Source organism: Camelus bactrianus, chromosome 3 (genome assembly GCF_048773025.1).
Source record: "Camelus bactrianus isolate YW-2024 breed Bactrian camel chromosome 3, ASM4877302v1, whole genome shotgun sequence".
Taxonomy (NCBI): Eukaryota; Metazoa; Chordata; class Mammalia; order Artiodactyla; family Camelidae; genus Camelus; species Camelus bactrianus.
Window position 1 is genome coordinate 244,717 of NC_133541.1, and position 12,986 is coordinate 257,702.

Genomic DNA, 12,986 nt, shown 5'->3' on the forward strand with positions numbered 1-12,986 from the left:
ATCATCCGTCCATGGCGGTAAAGAAAAAGGAGAGAAACTAATATCCAATTTCTGTGAATTATTTGTGAAATGTGTTGATTTGTCGATGCCCAGTAGGAAGAGAACAAGTGCAAACTGCTCTCACTAGACACCATACACCAAATATTGTAAACACACACTCACCCAGCCCTTGGCACAGGACACTTGAGTAAGAGTGGTCTGTTACATCCAAAGACATGATGAGGCCTCAGAAAAACCGTAAGCAGGAAAAGGCAAAGTAGAGAATGGAAACCAGTGCAGGATCTGACCTCTGGTAAAGGAGCATCAAAGGTGAAACTCTGTTTTCCGTGGAAGCACACTCTCAAGCGGGCAGCAGGCATGGGATTGAAGGTGATGTGCTGAGTGTTAGAAGAGTGCACAGCAGAAGCTTGGCTGACAGAACTCAAAGAAATCAGTTCAAAATATCCCCACAATTGAATCTGAGACCAAGATCCGAGCTGCCAAATCTGAGCTAGCAGAGGCAGCGGAAAAAGAGGGATAGGGCTAAGGATGATTGCTCTCGCAGAACTCAGGGATCTCGAATGCATTGTGGGTTTTGGTGGGTTCTTTCAAGAGAGCAAAGGAAACTGTGAATTCAGTGAGACAGGAACAGCACTGGCACGTGAGTTTGAGTTTATCGATATGTCCTATGGCCACATCCACTGCATCTGCAGGACCAGGGTCCAATTTGACATTTTGCCAATAGAGCACACGTGGGGCTCAATCAGAGGTATCATGCATCTGGACTGAGGGTTCCAGGGGGCGTTGGGTTTGAAATCAGTATTAAAAGATTTAGGATCTGCTACATTCCAAACCTGGATAGGGATTACACTCTGGTTTGAGGCAGAGGATGCGGAACAGCTCTGTGGTTGCCTTCGTGAACCCATTACTCAAGAATGAGCGAAATAGGAAGAGTGGTCAAAGTCCACAGTACGAGAAGATGAAGCATTTCTTACAGCATTATCACCCAAATGCAGATGCTACATTTTGGACGGCACTGACAGGGTACTGCACCGAGGACACATAGGTCGGCCTGCGGGATCATCCCAGCAGGCCCTGAAGTATGACATCCATACATATGCTTCCACTGTTGTTTTTGTAGACACAGAAGCTCTGGGAAGAACTGGTAACATTGGGACATTCCCATGGCAGTAGAAAGTACAAGCGCACTCTCTGTTGGCTGTTTTGGAGACACTTCAAAATGACATACAGAAGAATGCAGAGCTGAAAACCTATAGAAGCTTCATTTCCACTAGAGGAAGTGCCCTGCGCCCTTTCAGAATTGTGAGATAAATGTAATAAAAAAGAGGATCAACTAACTGAAACAGTATGGTGTGTTCATCACAACAAAGACAACACCAGGATTTAGAGATATACCAGACAACACACACAGGAACAGGGCATGGCATCAAGGTCTAGGGAAAATTGTCCTCACAGAAATACCTTGGAAATGCGTACACCAAAAAGTCTAAAGTTTGCACTTATCCAAGCCCAATTTGTCTATATTAGATACATGATATTACCTGAACTATAGGGTAAAAGAAGTATAGTAAAAGAAACAGGAAGTACCATTTTCAGTTCCAAAGAGATTGAAGGCCCAAAAAATAAGCTTTCAAACAACTAGACGGCAAAACGTTACCAGAGCAAGCTCTGAAAATGGAGGTGAGGAAAACAATGATGAACCACAGTGCCTCAGAATCACAAAAGGCAGAATACCAGAAAAGGGGAAGAGAAACTCTAAAGAAGAAACCAATAGTATAAGAAAACACAATGGATGAGATAAAAACTGGGCTAAAGTCAATCCTAAGCAGACTAATTAATGCAGAAGGAATCGTGAATGTCTTAGAAGACAGGGGAACAGAAATCCTCAATCAGAAGACACAGAAAAGCGAGTGCAAACCAACGCTAACATCACTGTTGAATCCTGGGTTAAGACCAAGCAGGTAAGAATAGGACTCATAGGATTCCCAAATGGAAAGCAATTGATAAACTAGTACATACTGAAAAGGAATTTGTAGAAAAATCAGAATGAAACTTGCTGAAATCCAAGAAAGTATCATCTATACGAATTCAGGAAGTACACAGCGTCCAAAAGAGGTGGAATACCAATAGACCAACAAGAAGCAGTAGAATTCAAATAAACAAATTTCATGATCATCCCAGTGATGTAAAATTCACCTCGAGGAAAGAAACTTAGTCACAAAAGTACCTCCAGAGGGGGTTCAGCTGATATCTCGGCAGAAAATTTGCAACAAGGGGAGAAGTGCCAGGACATAGACCATAACCTGAATGAGAAAAAGCTGCAATCTAGGGTAGCCTATGCCCAATGACCGCCATTTATAACAACGGCAGAGCTAGGGAAATTCACTGACCGGCAAACCTTAAAAGAATTCAGCAGTTTGAGACTGATCCTAAAACAAAAATTGAGAATCCTACCCTGAGTAGAAAAGTAGCAAGATGAAATGGAAATAACAAAACCATTATTGCAAATGCAAGAAGAGCCTGAGTTGCAAAGAAGTAAGAAGAAGAAGGCAAGGAGGACATCAAAATCCTAAAGATGGGAGAGGGTAGCAGGAAATCATAGGTGATTTTAAGCACTATCTTAAGTGAATCAGCTTACATGACTGTCTGTCTGAAGCAAAAGGAGGGATGCATGGCCTAATGTGTTTGCAAAATAAACAATCAGACAAACAGACATACACCAAAAGGTTACAGTTGTCTCACATATACCAAACAACCATGATTATTCAAGACAAAATACTCAAAGTGATGTCAAGTTTCATTCAGCACGCATCGACCTATTATCGCTGTTAGCATGTACTCAACACACTTGTATTCAGAAAACAGACGCGTGCATTAATATTCATAGATACTGATCCAGAAGTGCACATCGTGAGCCAACCCAAATGACGGTTTTGAATAAGAGTGGGTCATAGAACGGGATATAGTCTTAGAAGTCTTCAAACAGGATGAACGAATGCCTTATTCTACCCTACGTAGAGAAGAAATGGCATAAGCCTATAACAAAGACAAGTAGCTCTGCAAAACTGAACTAAGTGTAAAAGAGACAGACTGGAAAGTGCACGTTGGGATTGGTTTCATTTCTAGGAATTTCAGCCCCCATGAAACAAATGGATCCATGTTCTGAGAGTGTGGGTGTTTCAGCAGAAAGCAACAGAAGGATATGTAATCTGGGTGAATGGATATTACACAAACATGAGTTTCCTTGAGTGGGTGTCTGTGTAATGTGAACTGTTAGAAAGTTTAAATAGGTGTGAATCCATAAACTGAACATGGACACACTTCCCTCAGTTTGTACTATGTATATAGATTTGAAAAAAAAGGAAACAGGGAAGAGAAAAGGAAAATTGGACCCTTGTGGATAGAATCACATTTCCCTTAGGAAACTCTCGTCTAATGCAGCATCACCTCCAACACTGACTTGATGCATCAACCACTGTGGATGGCAGTTACCGGTTGGATTCCAGGTGGAATGTTGGTGTGTATCACGAGGCTTGTTGCGGCTGGTGGATCCAAGGTAACTGGACAGAATTCTGTGGGTGGATCAGTTTGATGGTGGGTCTGCTGCCCTATGTGGAGATTGGCTTAGGTCTTTTGTTCGGGAAGCTGAGTAAGTTCGAGATACTGCTGCTGCCCAAAGACCTGAGTTCACGGGTCAGTTTCCAGAATCTGAAAGGGCAGACAGTGGAAGATCTGCCTGTCATCAGCTTACTGGTTAGGCTCCGAAGTATCTTCAGACTTGCCCATTCCTGTTGACGTCGACTTTATGGGAGACACGAAGAGAAGCTGGCAGAAACACTGGCTGCATGGATTGAGGAGATGTGCGGACACATTGATGAAAGTTGTTCTGCCACAGTGGAGAATATCGGCATGGAGACATCTCTAGAGAATACCAGGCTCGAAAGGCTTTCATGAGACCTACTGAACCTCGCTGATACTGGCAGAAACATACGGAGAGTCAACGTGCCCTTGAGAAAGTTACTCGATTCTCTGCTCCAAGAACAGGTCCAAGATTCCTGACGTCTAAAAGAGAAGAGATGGCAGAGATGATAAAGCGCTCATATTCTTGGAAGAGGTCGTGAGAATCCACACACCCAAATAGGCATTTATGAATCATTCAGACCGAAATGCACCAAGCACAGGTAAGCCTATTCCCACGTTTGTGCCTAGCTATCAATCACATGCTCTTCCCTCCACTCCACTCAGGCATCCATTTCAAAGGATCAGAACCTGAGCTGCAATGAATCCAGGAGGAGGAGAGCAAGCCCCTACTAGATTCAGAGTTCCTCCTCATTCACACGCGGTGAACAACTGTGAACTCCTTAATATTCAAATACTCTCGATTGAAATAGATAGGAATTGAATACTTAGCTCACACAAAGAAATGATGACCTTCCCCTAGATTAAGGAAATGCTGGGGTTATGTATTCTTTGGGCTGAAAGGAGTGTGGGAAGTGAGGGGAATCTTTGAATGAACTTGAATATGTATTAGGCCTCAGTTTTTCAAGACACTACAGGATAATATTAGAAGTCCGATAGTGAACTGTACTGTAAAAGTCGAAAACACATTATAGACACAGGTTATGTGGACAGTCATTCACTTCCGTCAAGCCCCGGGTGCACTATATCTTGGAGGTGCAGACTTGGTTGTGTTAAATTGTTTTACCCAACATGATCGGATGATTAAGCCTTCTCAGCACTGATAGAAAAGCACCTGGTTTTCTATAGCCTAGGATATCTGCAGCAGGTTTCTCATAGTTAAATGCCTCTAATTGCTTTTTGAATCAAGCCTAAATGTGTATATTCTGTTTAGATTTTCTTGTATATTCCTAGAGAGGAATGTTATACCTTTAAATGACAACATTGCCTAGTATGTGTCATTGGGAGTAAAGGGCACCTGGTGCACAAGGGAAACAATGTTGTGGGTTATTTCATGGTTCCAATAGGTATTTCATTGTTCCTTTTGTTGTTGGAGGCTTCAAGAGAAAAGAGTTGGCATGTCCCCTTCAAACATTTGGACTGCTATTTTACATTGAGACTGTCTGTTTTTTCCTTAGAGCTGACAAAATCTTACAAAAATTGTCAAGTCTGGTTTCTAGGTTCATTTGGTTATTTTCGAAAACTAACTTCACTTTCATATAAATCCCAAAATACGTAAATCGATTCTATTAACCTTCTTAAAGACTGCAACTGTCTTATCAATATAATGTCAAAGCTGGAGTCTTAGGACAAATCATCCGTCCATGGCGGTAAAGAAAAAGGAGCGAAACTAATATCCAATTTCTGTGAATTATTTGTGAAATGTGTTGATTTGTCGATGCCCAGTAGGAAGAGAACAAGTGCAAACTGCTCTCACTAGACACCATACACCAAATATTGTAAACACACACTCACCCAGCCCTTGGCACAGGACACTTGAGTAAGAGTGGTCTGTTACATCCAAAGACATGATGAGGCCTCAGAAAAACCGTAAGCAGGAAAAGGCAAAGTAGAGAATGGAAACCAGTGCAGGATCTGACCTCTGGTAAAGGAGCATCAAAGGTGAAACTCTGTTTTCCGTGGAAGCACACTCTCAAGCGGGCAGCAGGCATGGGATTGAAGGTGATGTGCTGAGTGTTAGAAGAGTGCACAGCAGAAGCTTGGCTGACAGAACTCAAAGAAATCAGTTCAAAATATCCCCACAATTGAATCTGAGACCAAGATCCGAGCTGCCAAATCTGAGCTAGCAGAGGCAGCGGAAAAAGAGGGATAGGGCTAAGGATGATTGCTCTCGCAGAACTCAGGGATCTCGAATGCATTGTGGGTTTTGGTGGGTTCTTTCAAGAGAGCAAAGGAAACTGTGAATTCAGTGAGACAGGAACAGCACTGGCACGTGAGTTTGAGTTTATCGATATGTCCTATGGCCACATCCACTGCATCTGCAGGACCAGGGTCCAATTTGACATTTTGCCAATAGAGCACACGTGGGGCTCAATCAGAGGTATCATGCATCTGGACTGAGGGTTCCAGGGGGCGTTGGGTTTGAAATCAGTATTAAAAGATTTAGGATCTGCTACATTCCAAACCTGGATAGGGATTACACTCTGGTTTGAGGCAGAGGATGCGGAACAGCTCTGTGGTTGCCTTCGTGAACCCATTACTCAAGAATGAGCGAAATAGGAAGAGTGGTCAAAGTCCACAGTACGAGAAGATGAAGCATTTCTTACAGCATTATCACCCAAATGCAGATGCTACATTTTGGACGGCACTGACAGGGTACTGCACCGAGGACACATAGGTCGGCCTGCGGGATCATCCCAGCAGGCCCTGAAGTATGACATCCATACATATGCTTCCACTGTTGTTTTTGTAGACACAGAAGCTCTGGGAAGAACTGGTAACATTGGGACATTCCCATGGCAGTAGAAAGTACAAGCGCACTCTCTGTTGGCTGTTTTGGAGACACTTCAAAATGACATACAGAAGAATGCAGAGCTGAAAACCTATAGAAGCTTCATTTCCACTAGAGGAAGTGCCCTGCGCCCTTTCAGAATTGTGAGATAAATGTAATAAAAAAGAGGATCAACTAACTGAAACAGTATGGTGTGTTCATCACAACAAAGACAACACCAGGATTTAGAGATATACCAGACAACACACACAGGAACAGGGCATGGCATCAAGGTCTAGGGAAAATTGTCCTCACAGAAATACCTTGGAAATGCGTACACCAAAAAGTCTAAAGTTTGCACTTATCCAAGCCCAATTTGTCTATATTAGATACATGATATTACCTGAACTATAGGGTAAAAGAAGTATAGTAAAAGAAACAGGAAGTACCATTTTCAGTTCCAAAGAGATTGAAGGCCCAAAAAATAAGCTTTCAAACAACTAGACGGCAAAACGTTACCAGAGCAAGCTCTGAAAATGGAGGTGAGGAAAACAATGATGAACCACAGTGCCTCAGAATCACAAAAGGCAGAATACCAGAAAAGGGGAAGAGAAACTCTAAAGAAGAAACCAATAGTATAAGAAAACACAATGGATGAGATAAAAACTGGGCTAAAGTCAATCCTAAGCAGACTAATTAATGCAGAAGGAATCGTGAATGGCTTAGAGGACGGGGGAACAGAAATCCCTCCATCAGAAGAAGACACAGAAAAGCGAGTGCAAACCAACGCTATCATCACTGTCGAATCCTGGGTTAAGACCAAGCAGGTAAGAATAGGACTCATAGGATTCCCAAATGGAAAGCAATTGATAAAATAGTACATTCTGAAAAGGAATTTGTAGAAAAATCAGAATGAAACTTGCTGAAATCCAAGAAAGTATCATCTATACGAATTCAGGAAGTACACAGCGTCCAAAACAGGTGGAATACCAATAGACCAACAAGAAGCAGTAGAATTCAAATAAACAAATTTCATGATCATCCCAGTGATGTAAAATTCACCTCGAGGAAAGAAACTTAGTCACAAAAGTACCTCCAGAGGGGGTTCAGCTGATATCTCGGCAGAAAATTTGCAACAAGGGGAGGAGTGCCAGGACATAGACCATATCCTGAATGAGAAAAAGCTGCAATCTAGGGTAGCCTATGCCAAATGACCGCCATTTATAACAACGGCAGAGCTAGGGAAATTCACTGACCGGCAAACCTTAAAAGAATTCAGCAGTTTGAGACTGATCCTAAAACAAAAATTGAGAATCCTACCCTGAGTAGAAAAGTAGCAAGATGAAATGGAAATAACAAAACCATTATTGCAAATGCAAGAAGAGCCTGAGTTGCAAAGAAGTAAGAAGAAGAAGGCAAGGAGGACATCAAAATCCTAAAGATGGGAGAGGGTAGCAGGAAATCATAGGTGATTTTAAGCACTATCTTAAGTGAATCAGCTTACATGACTGTCTGTCTGAAGCAAAAGGAGGGATGCATGGCCTAATGTGTTTGCAAAATAAACAATCAGACAAACAGACATACACCAAAAGGTTACAGTTGTCTGACATATACCAAACAACCATGATTATTCAAGACAAAATACTCAAAGTGATGTCAAGTTTCATTCAGCACGCATCGACCTATTATCGCTGTTAGCATGTACTCAACACACTTGTATTCAGAAAACAGACGCGTGCATTAATATTCATAGATACTGATCCAGAAGTGCACATCGTGAGCCAACCCAAATGACGGTTTTGAATAAGAGTGGGTCATAGAACGGGATATAGTCTTAGAAGTCTTCAAACAGGATGAACGAATGCCTTATTCTACCCTACGTAGAGAAGAAATGGCATAAGCCTATAACAAAGACAAGTAGCTCTGCAAAACTGAACTAAGTGTAAAAGAGACAGACTGGAAAGTGCACGTTGGGATTGGTTTCATTTCTAGGAATTTCAGCCCCCATGAAACAAATGGATCCATGTTCTGAGAGTGTGGGTGTTTCAGCAGAAAGCAACAGAAGGATATGTAATCTGGGTGAATGGATATTACACAAACATGAGTTTCCTTGAGTGGGTGTCTGTGTAATGTGAACTGTTAGAAAGTTTAAATAGGTGTGAATCCATAAACTGAACATGGACACACTTCCCTCAGTTTGTACTGTGTATATAGATTTGAAAAAAAGGAAACAGGGAAGAGAAAAGGAAAATTGGACCCTTGTGGATAGAATCACATTTCCCTTAGGAAACTCTCGTCTAATGCAGCATCACCTCCAACACTGACTTGATGCATCAACCACTGTGGATGGCAGTTACCGGTTGGATTCCAGGTGGAATGTTGGTGTGTATCACGAGGCTTGTTGCGGCTGGTGGATCGAAGGTAACTGGACAGAATTCTGTGGGTGGATCAGTTTGATGGTGGGTCTGCTGCCCTATGTGGAGATTGGCTTAGGTCTTTTGTTCGGGAAGCTGAGTAAGTTCGAGATACTGCTGCTGCCCAAAGACCTGAGTTCACGGGTCAGTTTCCAGAATCTGAAAGGGCAGACAGTGGAAGATCTGCCTGTCATCAGCTTACTGGTTAGGCTCCGAAGTATCTTCAGACTTGCCCATTCCTGTTGACGTCGACTTTATGGGAGACACGAAGAGAAGCTGGCAGAAACACTGGCTGCATGGATTGAGGAGATGTGCGGACACATTGATGAAAGTTGTTCTGCCACAGTGGAGAATATCGGCATGGAGACATCTCTAGAGAATACCAGGCTCGAAAGGCTTTCATGAGACCTACTGAACCTCGCTGATACTGGCAGAAACATACGGAGAGTCAACGTGCCCTTGAGAAAGTTACTCGATTCTCTGCTCCAAGAACGGGTCCAAGATTCCTGACGTCTAAAAGAGAAGAGATGGCAGAGATGATAAAGCGCTCATATTCTTGGAAGAGGTCGTGAGAATCCACACACCCAAATAGGCATTTATGAATCATTCAGACCGAAATGCACCAAGCACAGGTAAGCCTATTCCCACGTTTGTGCCTAGCTATCAATCACATGCTCTTCCCTCCACTCCACTCAGGCATCCATTTCAAAGGATCAGAACCTGAGCTGCAATGAATCCAGGAGGAGGAGAGCAAGCCCCTACTAGATTCAGAGTTCCTCCTCATTCACACGCGGTGAACAACTGTGAACTCCTTAATATTCAAATACTCTCGATTGAAATAGATAGGAATTGAATACTTAGCTCACACAAAGAAATGATGACCTTCCCCTAGATTAAGGAAATGCTGGGGTTATGTATTCTTTGGGCTGAAAGGAGTGTGGGAAGTGAGGGGAATCTTTGAATGAACTTGAATCTCAGTTTTTCAAGACACTACAGGATAATATTAGAAGTCCGATAGTGAACTGTACTGTAAAAGTCGAAAACACATTATAGACACAGGTTATGTGGACAGTCATTCACTTCCGTCAAGCCCCGGGTGCACTATATCTTGGAGGTGCAGACTTGGTTGTGTTAAATTGTTTTACCCAACATGATCGGATGATTAAGCCTTCTCAGCACTGATAGAAAAGCACCTGGTTTTCTATAGCCTAGGATATCTGCAGCAGGTTTCTCATAGTTAAATGCCTCTAATTGCTTTTTGAATCAAGCCTAAATGTGTATATTCTGTTTAGATTTTCTTGTATATTCCTAGAGAGGAATGTTATACCTTTAAATGACAACATTGCCTAGTATGTGTCATTGGGAGTAAAGGGCACCTGGTGCACAAGGGAAACAATGTTGTGGGTTATTTCATGGTTCCAATAGGTATTTCATTGTTCCTTTTGTTGTTGGAGGCTTCAAGAGAAAAGAGTTGGCATGTCCCCTTCAAACATTTGGACTGCTATTTTACATTGAGACTGTCTGTTTTTTCCTTAGAGCTGACAAAATCTTACAAAAATTGTCAAGTCTGGTTTCTAGGTTCATTTGGTTATTTTCGAAAACTAACTTCACTTTCATATAAATCCCAAAATACGTAAATCGATTCTATTAACCTTCTTAAAGACTGCAACTGTCTTATCAATATAATGTCAAAGCTGGAGTCTTAGGACAAATCATCCGTCCATGGCGGTAAAGAAAAAGGAGAGAAACTAATATCCAATTTCTGTGAATTATTTGTGAAATGTGTTGATTTGTCGATGCCCAGTAGGAAGAGAACAAGTGCAAACTGCTCTCACTAGACACCATACACCAAATATTGTAAACACACACTCACCCAGCCCTTGGCACAGGACACTTGAGTAAGAGTGGTCTGTTACATCCAAAGACATGATGAGGCCTCAGAAAAACCGTAAGCAGGAAAAGGCAAAGTAGAGAATGGAAACCAGTGCAGGATCTGACCTCTGGTAAAGGAGCATCAAAGGTGAAACTCTGTTTTCCGTGGAAGCACACTCTCAAGCGGGCAGCAGGCATGGGATTGAAGGTGATGTGCTGAGTGTTAGAAGAGTGCACAGCAGAAGCTTGGCTGACAGAACTCAAAGAAATCAGTTCAAAATATCCCCACAATTGAATCTGAGACCAAGATCCGAGCTGCCAAATCTGAGCTAGCAGAGGCAGCGGAAAAAGAGGGATAGGGCTAAGGATGATTGCTCTCGCAGAACTCAGGGATCTCGAATGCATTGTGGGTTTTGGTGGGTTCTTTCAAGAGAGCAAAGGAAACTGTGAATTCAGTGAGACAGGAACAGCACTGGCACGTGAGTTTGAGTTTATCGATATGTCCTATGGCCACATCCACTGCATCTGCAGGACCAGGGTCCAATTTGACATTTTGCCAATAGAGCACACGTGGGGCTCAATCAGAGGTATCATGCATCTGGACTGAGGGTTCCAGGGGGCGTTGGGTTTGAAATCAGTATTAAAAGATTTAGGATCTGCTACATTCCAAACCTGGATAGGGATTACACTCTGGTTTGAGGCAGAGGATGCGGAACAGCTCTGTGGTTGCCTTCGTGAACCCATTACTCAAGAATGAGCGAAATAGGAAGAGTGGTCAAAGTCCACAGTACGAGAAGATGAAGCATTTCTTACAGCATTATCACCCAAATGCAGATGCTACATTTTGGACGGCACTGACAGGGTACTGCACCGAGGACACATAGGTCGGCCTGCGGGATCATCCCAGCAGGCCCTGAAGTATGACATCCATACATATGCTTCCACTGTTGTTTTTGTAGACACAGAAGCTCTGGGAAGAACTGGTAACATTGGGACATTCCCATGGCAGTAGAAAGTACAAGCGCACTCTCTGTTGGCTGTTTTGGAGACACTTCAAAATGACATACAGAAGAATGCAGAGCTGAAAACCTATAGAAGCTTCATTTCCACTAGAGGAAGTGCCCTGCGCCCTTTCAGAATTGTGAGATAAATGTAATAAAAAAGAGGATCAACTAACTGAAACAGTATGGTGTGTTCATCACAACAAAGACAACACCAGGATTTAGAGATATACCAGACAACACACACAGGAACAGGGCATGGCATCAAGGTCTAGGGAAAATTGTCCTCACAGAAATACCTTGGAAATGCGTACACCAAAAAGTCTAAAGTTTGCACTTATCCAAGCCCAATTTGTCTATATTAGATACATGATATTACCTGAACTATAGGGTAAAAGAAGTATAGTAAAAGAAACAGGAAGTACCATTTTCAGTTCCAAAGAGATTGAAGGCCCAAAAAATAAGCTTTCAAACAACTAGATGGCAAAACGTTACCAGAGCAAGCTCTGAAAATGGAGGTGAGGAAAACAATGATGAACCACAGTGCCTCAGAATCACAAAAGGCAGAATACCAGAAAAGGGGAAGAGAAACTCTAAAGAAGAAACCAATAGTATAAGAAAACACAATGGATGAGATAAAAACTGGGCTAAAGTCAATCCTAAGCAGACTAATTAATGCAGAAGGAATCGTGAATGGCTTAGAGGACGGGGGAACAGAAATCCCTCCATCAGAAGAAGACACAGAAAAGCGAGTGCAAACCAACGCTATCATCACTGTCGAATCCTGGGTTAAGACCAAGCAGGTAAGAATAGGACTCATAGGATTCCCAAATGGAAAGCAATTGATAAAATAGTACATTCTGAAAAGGAATTTGTAGAAAAATCAGAATGAAACTTGCTGAAATCCAAGAAAGTATCATCTATACGAATTCAGGAAGTACACAGCGTCCAAAACAGGTGGAATACCAATAGACCAACAAGAAGCAGTAGAATTCAAATAAACAAATTTCATGATCATCCCAGTGATGTAAAATTCACCTCGAGGAAAGAAACTTAGTCACAAAAGTACCTCCAGAGGGGGTTCAGCTGATATCTCGGCAGAAAATTTGCAACAAGGGGAGGAGTGCCAGGACATAGACCATATCCTGAATGAGAAAAAGCTGCAATCTAGGGTAGCCTATGCCAAATGACCGCCATTTATAACAACGGCAGAGCTAGGGAAATTCACTGACCGGCAAACCTTAAAAGAATTCAGCAGTTTGAGACTGATCCTAAAACAAAAATTGAGAA